The sequence below is a fragment of the Anoplophora glabripennis genome, unplaced genomic scaffold (assembly GCF_000390285.2).
Source record: "Anoplophora glabripennis isolate ALB-LARVAE unplaced genomic scaffold, Agla_2.0 scaffold4, whole genome shotgun sequence".
In the NCBI taxonomy this organism is placed as follows: Eukaryota; Metazoa; Arthropoda; class Insecta; order Coleoptera; family Cerambycidae; genus Anoplophora; species Anoplophora glabripennis.
This window is the reverse complement of record NW_019416568.1, coordinates 2921142-2930654: the sequence shown is the minus strand read 5'-3', so window position 1 is coordinate 2930654 and position 9513 is coordinate 2921142.

Below are 9513 nucleotides of genomic sequence, written 5' to 3'. Positions count from 1 at the left end.
ATATTAATGACATGCTTAATTCTTCTAATTCTAAGCTAGCAACACTAAATCGAGCAGTTAAAAGACCACAACGTACACATCTTTCCAGATAAACACTAACTTTGAATACTACTTAAATATTAAAAACTTTTTCTGAATACGTTCTATAAATATCCTTTGACTGTTGTAAAAAGGATACCAGATTAACGCTGCATATCCACTTTCAAAAGTACATCCCTAGGCGAAATACAAAAATATAAAACAGAACAGTAAGGGACCAAGAGTTGTATCCTGAGGTACTCCAGAAGTTCGCAACACAACCGGTAGAATTGAAACCATTGTAACTGACATATTGTGTTCTATTAACAAAATTGTTGTAGAAACCAAAATTTGACGATTTATAAATTAAAATCACTAGGTACATAATACTTGATTAATGTGTAAATTCTAACTATATAACATACTACAAGCTGAAAAAGAGCATATGACAGTAAAGAAAACTCGGTCTATGCGTAGAAAAATGTGTTGTCATTTGTCTGTCATTAGAAATACTATTTCTCACTCAACTGCAATACTTAAGTTATATACCTACTTAAAATATTTTAAAGATCATGTTTGGTAAACATTAATTAATTGTGTACTTACTTATAGACTAATCCAGATAATCTATATACATAGATAGATAAATGTTTACATTATATAGAGTAAATTCCACATACAGTTGTCCATTTATTTCGGAAATAAAGTTTCTCCAAAGCTAAGTTTATATTGTCATGATGTTGACATTTTAATAATAAACTTTATCAAAATAAAGCAGTTTTTGAAGAAGTAAACCATATTTTTAAACCAAAATTTCCTTGATACATTGTTTAAAATTAAGTATTTCAAAATATTTTCGTATTTGTATCAATAGACCAGGAAAATTAGCGAAAAAAAAAGAGAAACTCGAAAAAATTCCTATCCGCGATATTATTGTAAAATTGTCTAAAGGAACATAATACAAGACACCTCTCATCTTGTGAGTCAAAAAATTTTACAAGCTAACTTTTCTATTTAAACAAATAAGTGAGGAAAACAGTTTTTCACTTTGCAGGGAAAACCATCAATTTTAGCGAAAAGTGACTCTGAAACAGCTTGTAGGGAATAAAATTATCTACGAAATGAGACTTGTTAAATTAAAATCGGTTAATAAACAAAAAAGTTATTGCAAAAAAACAAGAAAAGTGCCCATTTTTTAATTTGTTTATAACTATCCATATGACAAGTTGAGGGTTTTGTCATACTTTAAAAGTGTGCCAAAAGTTTATAACGGAGGCTCCAAAAGTTATGAACTTTAAGCCTCTGTACGGGCGTTAATTTTCAACCAAACATGATTCTGAAAGCGTCATTGTAAACTTAAAGACGTAATTAAGCGACCTATTAAAAAATATCACCGTTTTCTTGACATTAACATTCTCAAATTGTGCATTAAAAAACCGTGCGTTTTTCGCTTATAAACAATTTGAATAAAATTGTCGCTATTTATGCTACCTCACCGAAAATAGATTCAATGGATAGCTGGCAAAAAAATACAATTTTTTTTTAAAAGCACCCTCTACGACCAACAGGAGCCAAGATAAGATTTGTTTTTAAATCGTAGCGCAATTGTTTATAAACTTTAAAACTTGAATTTTTCGCAAAATAAAGTTTACGACGTAAACTACGATTTCCCGTGAATTGCATTGAAAAATATGGAAAATTAACGACTCACGAGCCCTTTAAAGAGAAGGTACTCGCTAAGTAAACTGTCCGGCGGCGGCGTGGTGATGGGGGAAGCTGATCCAAGCGAGATGTCTTGTATTCTCTTTAGACAATTTTACAATAATCTCGCGGATAGAAATTTTTTCGAGTAAAAATTTTATTTGCTTGGCCTACAAGTTTATATTAGATCATTTAGCTACAAACAGTGTATAACCTGTTTCATGTTCATTAGTAAATTATTTTTTCTTTCTCGTTGCGTTCTTTTGAAAGTGCTGAATTATTTAGTCTAAATATTGTCTCAGAAAAAAAACTACATACTCCTCGTTTATATTATCTAAGAGTGTTTAAAAAATCTTGTAAGCTGCAGTTACGTGAAGCGGTATAATAAATAACAAGGTATTACACAACGTAAAGGTTGTGCCTGTTTCTAATTATACAGTCTTACCTTGAGTCATATATCACATTCATTTATATTCCTTATAGTTAATACCAAATACTTAAGAACCGATTTACGGCTCACCCTGTACTTTTGCATAAGTTGGGGCCTCGATTGGGCACGATAATTAGCAACTAAATTTAGTGATGATTTTAGAGATATGAAAAATGCAAATTGTATTTACAGTGCGTCTACCGTCATCACACTGTTGTATAATACTCGACGATATTACTTTATCAGATAAAATAGGCTCGATAATCAATGTAGAAATTAGAAAGCTGATTCACCCATCTACGTATTAAAAAAAGTCGTAAATAATAAAATTAAGTATTTAAGTAATTCGATGATCAAATATTTACTTCCGCATTTGGGATGTTTGCAGAACTTGAACGATTTTTCAGATTTCTTCCATCATAAATATGACTTAAGTAAATATTTGTTAGAATAAAAAAAGATACTGGCTTTAAGTTTCGTCTTATTTTGCTTTATTGAATCCAACTGCGGCATGTGGAACAGCATCGCATAAAATACAAAGACTATTTGATCTAGTTTATTTAATTCATCTGCGACGAAATAATTTCAATTATGTATCCAATTCGAGATATAAAAATATTGACAAAAACATGACATTTGATCTTGTATCTAAAGGAGGACCGGAATTAAAAGAGAAAGGTCAGTTAGTCATACAAAGTGAACTATAAATTTTACGTTCTAGACACTCACTTGACTGTTGATTTTGAACGATATCTGAACAATGAGACATTCGATTCCCATTCGAAACTAGAGTTGTAATTGTGGCATTGAAGAAGATGAAGTTACAAACAATGGTTGATATGGATTGTACCCTTTATTTAAGGATTCACGGTCTAGTACTCATAAAGGCGAAAGAAAGGAAAAAATGGATGCAGCAATTCGAAATGATGAGATTTCAGGTATTTGCGATCAAAATGCTATAATAAATTTTGAAGTTAGAAATTGGAAATTTTGAACAAACTGGCACTTAAATCCGCATTTTATTCGTCATTATCGTCATACTCGAAAATGGTAAGGTCACAGTACATTGGGTACAGAGATTTGAGAACATATTAGTTTTTACATTAAATTAATAAGTTCAAAACCGGTATGTGTCTGGCGGTTCGACTGACGAATAATCCTAGCTGTTACTAGACATAGTGGGTATAATTTAATGGTCAGGGCCGTAGCATAGTTGTTTCCTTCAATATCATCATTTTAAATTTCATATATTAACGTTTAGTAACCAGATCAGTGTCATTTTTCAAAAGATCCCCCAAATTAACGAAACAAATTTTACAAATAAACTGATTATAAATGAGGTCAAAGGTAACGTCATAAAGTATTTCTTTTGTTATTTCCTTACTTAAGCTGTCGTATATAGTTGATAAAAGTCGATCAATCACCAAATAGTAATCTCATAGATGAATCTGAAGGAGCGTATATCATATATGGATTAAAACTAATCTTGTATATGTTACAAAGCAAATAGATGAATAGTTTTGGGATGAAATGGTTTGAGAAAATATGATAGGAGACACACAGGAGCATTGTTGTGTAATTTTATAGCTAACAAATAGGCTTAACGAAATTCAAAACATCGGTCTCTATTATCATTATTGTCTTTTGAGAATAATTGAGTATTAATTTTTGCACAGAAAACAATTATTAATTTTTCTATGAAAGTTTACTATTTAGGCCATATTTCTAGCTTAACAACACAAGGAGTCTTACAATGATTGAATGTTTTTGACTGGAACTAATTTTGTCACATTTTTGTCCAAACAGAACTGAAGAGGAAAGCGATATCCAAATATGGAATAGATGAGAAAATTAAAATGTACGTACAATAAAGTGTAAAATAATTAAATGTTCATCAATTTTACTGTTAGCTGAAGTTACTTCTCACAAACAGTCGCTAGTCATTTACTATTCCAGTAATATTATGCAAATTGATCTAACCAGTAAGCTGCACAAGCACCTGACAAATTTATTCATTAATGAATCAAAGATGATTGTCGACAAGGTCAAGTGAGTTTCGATTGCACTGCGTAAAAAAAAATACGTGGGATTATTTATGGCATAATACTTAACATTAAGCCATCAAGCTATTAAAGAATCTTGAAATACGTTAAATAAATAGTACTTATAGATAGTACATACGTATTTTAGTGACAATAAGGCATAATTAACACCCACCGAAATGTTAAAATTAGCTCACAGGTACCAGTCAATGTTTAATGCTAACTGGCTAACAGGCTGTAACAATAACAAATTCACACAGCTGATTATTCTCGTCAAAGCAAAGATTGGACTTCAAACAGTTTTAGATCAACTACTCAAGAACCATTGAAGATATAGATTTCAATCTTCGTACAATCTAGTTTCTCGATAGTAGTTACCTATTGTACTGACAGCGTCATTAGAATTAGGAGGACTTTGGAAGATGTGAACTCCTACCTTTTATTAAAATAAAGGAATTTTTGCAAATTTGTTTTTTATCATTTATCTTTTTATTCTATTGGTGATGACGATCTAGGACATGCAAAATATATATTTTTATACCCAACAGTTTATAAAATTCATTATTCAAAGCTGTATTTGAAGATAAAGCTCCACATTCAATTTCGAGACAAGCTTTTAACATCTACATCTACGCGATTACAAACCTGTTACACACATTTAAAATCAGGAATGTGGATATTACGGAATGCAAAACTGACGTGTCAAAACGGGCTAATTTGAATTGCAACGAGGTCGCTGAACCGTTGAACTTTCGAGGAACTTCCTTAATAATTAATGTTAGTAGTAATACATAAATAAAAAAATTGACATCTACTTACGGCTTTCGTCTGGAGATTCCATGGAGTCACCGTTCAAATGCATCTTTAGTATTTTAGAAGGGTCCCTCGTACGAAGCCAAGAAAATCATGTCGAAGGCCTGAAAGAGAAAATCACTAATTTAAACGGGCGGGCTAATATAATTTAATTAATTCACTTCTGAACGAATATTAATGTCAACCGTATGGGTTTGGAGCGAAGTTATTTGTGTACAATCGATGTAATTACTCAAACGTGCTGATGGATAAAGTTTTAAGTGACTGAGTGTTTCAGCTGACGGCATTGACACAAAAGATAATATCTAAATTTATATTCGATCCGAAGTAATATCTACTCAGAAAATAAAGATAGAGGGAGGATAATAGGTAATGAACTATACCTTAGCGACTAGTATTTATTATATGTACCTACTGTTGGTACAGCAACTGCCTGAACTGATTTAAATTTTTCAAGTTCAATAAAAAATATTGTCAATTCAATCTTTATTAAAGTAAAATAAAAAAAACGTATATAAATTAAAAAGTCAGGAGAGCCTTTTTTGCTTTAAATACACCAGGTATCTCAAATTTAACCATCACTATTTTACTAGGATACAAAATATATACCTACGTCATGTTTTATTTACCTGAGATTTGAATGAAATTAACTGAGATTTTAGGTAAATAAAACACAGCTATTATCTACTTCTAGGTAATAACTAATGTTCGAGATTAAAGTACAGTCCAGGTTCGTACTTCGTTTTCATACAACTTAAAAATAGATTTTCTGGAATAGATTTTGGAAGACTTTATTGTATGTACATAGGCGTTTGTTTCTACTGGTTCGGTAATAATAAATTATATATTTTTATTGACTATTCGTACTTATTCTTAATACCTATATTATGTAAAAATAGTAACAATTTAAACCAAAATAGTGAATGCATCGCAATTATCATTAGAACCATTTAAAAATAATCTAAAAAATCATTAGCAGGTATACGCCGACAGATGTTACCCATGAAAAACATCTGTTCCCAACCACCTTTTACATGTGCTTTTACTATAACGCCGGCAATTTATAAGTGTCGTACAACAGTTGTGATAATTTCGATTTCAATCAGGATCCGCTATTTTTATGAATGTAAACTATGCACGTTCGTGTAAAACTTTCGCACCGTAATTTGCATTGTTCTAAACTTCTCCGCATTAACCTGCACCTGAGTAAACCTGTGGCCTGCGTGGGAACACTAGAACAGGTAATTGCTCTCTTACTGAACAAATATGCTAACAGCCCAAATGTCCGTTCCTACTTTGCCTTCAAGCTCAATAAGTGTGCTCCCATTTTCCTAGAAAATTGACAGTTTTTAGTTGTCAGACTTTATATACAGGGTGTCCCACGGATCCAAATGAAAGACAATAAAATTGATAATTCGCGACAAAAATAGTCCTACAGTGTTATGCTAAGGCAATACAGGCTATACTGATAAGATTGTTATATACAGCAACCAGGTCCTGTTTAAAACAATGGTGACTATTTTTAATCAATATAATGAGCAAATCAAACAACTAGCCTGTGTTGTAATATTGACTGGGTTTGTCGTGTGAGATGCGAAGAGCCAAAAACGCAATCCAGCACATGCCTCGGGACATGGAGCCTGTCGCGACAGCTAACTCAGACAGCGTCGGTTGAGAATCGAAAAAATCCACTTAGGCGCTAAGCGAGCCTAACACTCAAAGCAAAAGCAGACAATACCAACAAAGTTCGTGCTGTTCACAGAGCGACAGCTATGAAATTTGAACTGGGGAACAACACTGAACCATTTAAGGAATAAAAAAGGCCTACCACATTTGACAACCCAGCCAGACACAAGCAAAGATCACTGAAGGGGTCGGACGTTGGAATCAGTACCAGAGGACTTGGCGGAGCCATCCCAAAGCGAGTTCGTGCGTCGACTTTGGCCAGTTTTCCGAGGTTTCGTAACCAGGGCAATATTACTGGCCAGTACCCAATACGATCTCACCCATTCAATATACCTAGGTATATTTGTATTGCATCATTGAATCATACATTTGGAATTTGCATATTGTAATTAGATATTCGCAAATAAACATTTTATATTCAATTCAAAACATTGTTATAAATTGTTACGAGTGCAAGCTCAGACCTATAGATTCTTAGTCTACTGTCCACAATGCTCAGGGCTGTGGTCTAAACATGTGGTCATTAGCCAAGTGTAAAGGATACAAGAATGCAAAGAATTCGAAATGCAAGGATAAATCAGTCCAAAACGGCTCAATCGAAAGCCTCTAAGCAGAATGCCATCAAAAAGTATATATAATACGATAACTCTCTCCTTGCTTTGTTTGTCTGGCTTCTGGGCTGTTTCTGGTTATCGTTCGTCTTTCCAAAGGACTGTGAAGAGGCGGTTCACCTGATGTGATCACAGATCAATATACGAGTAAATACAACACATAATACTGATCTGAGACCTCTCACCAGTTAGACTTTCTTATAAATAAGAAAGTGATATATCTCGTAAAATGTCAAGTCTCAATTAATGACGTGAAAACAGAAATTTAAACACCCACATTGTTTTGAAGTATTTACTTTCAATTTTCTTTAAAATAATATGCCTTATTCTTGGGACATAAAAACGATCGATAAAGTACACTGTGCCCGATCCCGATCCAATTATTTCCAGACAATCTGGAGTCTGTGGTCGTAAATACAGTCTCCTATATACACTTGTCCCAGTTTTCTTACGGTTTAAGACAAAAGAACAGATTCCTCCTTAGTTTTATTTCAGTACCTATATCTACATTTAACTGTATTATGTAATTATCCACTTAGATAAATATTTATGATAAGGATTGTACCCAGAGATTTGGCAATAATTCTGAGTAGTTATAAGTCACTGCAATATTATTATGAATACATGGGTTAGCCTTAAAGGCGCCATTTCATATTTCAAGGCCCAGACCGGACGGCATCGCGTATGCTTTGTAAATAATAACTGCAATTTATATTCGAAGCTCGAGAAAAGACATATTTCCGGAGTATAATTATAAATTAATAAAGTTAGGATCGATTATTACAGACACATTCTTCTGAGTAAGTATATCCAAAGCTTGGTGGGAAGTCCACATTTTCTGATACTTCAAGGTCAAATAAATACAAAATTTAATACCTACATATAACCATTCTGCGTGTTAAAGCAATACATTTATGAAAAATTTACTGTTATCAGATTTTCGAACCTCCTTAGATCTTGGAGTAAATCATATAATAATAATAATTTTCCCCTTTCTTTTTGTTTCACAATAGAAATTGTTTTCTGATTAGTTCGAAATTTATCAGAACATAGCACCCTGCATAAGGAGGACTAATTTTTAATTTTACTGAAGATTGGAATTTTGTGAGCGATCCAAATTATTAAAACGATTACAATTGTTGAGAAGTTAAAAGTTGTCAAGGATATGACGTAAACTCTTTGAGTTGAGTTGATTTTATAAAACCAAAATTCCTGTTTATATCTGAACGACCCTCGTGCTTATATTTAGACATACCCCAGTTTTTTTGTTGAAGAACCTGAATAACCGAATCGATTCGACCATTTCAGAGCTACTTTTTTTTTGAAATCTTCGAAGGATCAAGTACGACTACAAACAATTCAGGTTCGATTATAGCGCCGCTAAAAGAACTGAAGACAGCAGTCTATACGCACATCGAACCGCATGAGTCACAAGTTGTCAACTCCATTTTAAGCCCGAAAGGCCGCAAATGCCTTTGCCATATGAGAATATTTATTACTCGACCTAAATATTACCGTTTTATCAGCTTTTTTACGCCGAGCTTTAATATTAATTGTATCTAGTGCGGTTGATCTATTAATTATGTGGCATTTTAATAATAACGAGATATATGTGCGTACGCATGTTGGCCTGCGTAGCGGTGACAAGTGGAGGTCTTAGATTTGTGAATGCGATTTAGACGAGGATCGTTATTGACATACATAGAAGTATTTTTAAGGATCAAGCAGTACTTGAACTAGCGAAAATCCAAGGTTTTATGTTTCATCTGCCAAATATAATGTGTTTAAATCAGATGGACAACTGTAGAAAGGCCACCATAAGTTTTTAAGCAAAAAAGAAATACATAGTATATGATGACATTGATACTATATAGATGTTTATATGTTGCTGATATCTCCTAAAGTAAGATAGCTATCGAAAAATCATAAGAAACAAACGTATTTTTATAACCTAAATGGATATGATTTAATTTTATTTTTAGTTTTTGTTTACAGAAAATAAAATAGCATAATAGTTCAGGGTTAACAAAAATGCGTGGAATGAAAAAATGTATTTTTTAATTAATGTCCTTGATATTTTAAATTGTATGAAAACAATAGTTATGCTAGAATAAAAAAAGAGAAACCAAGTTTTAATGAACAACAAATAGTTTCTTTGGAATTCTATTTTATAAGGTGCTCAAACTGTTCAATATTTACCTCTTGACAGTAA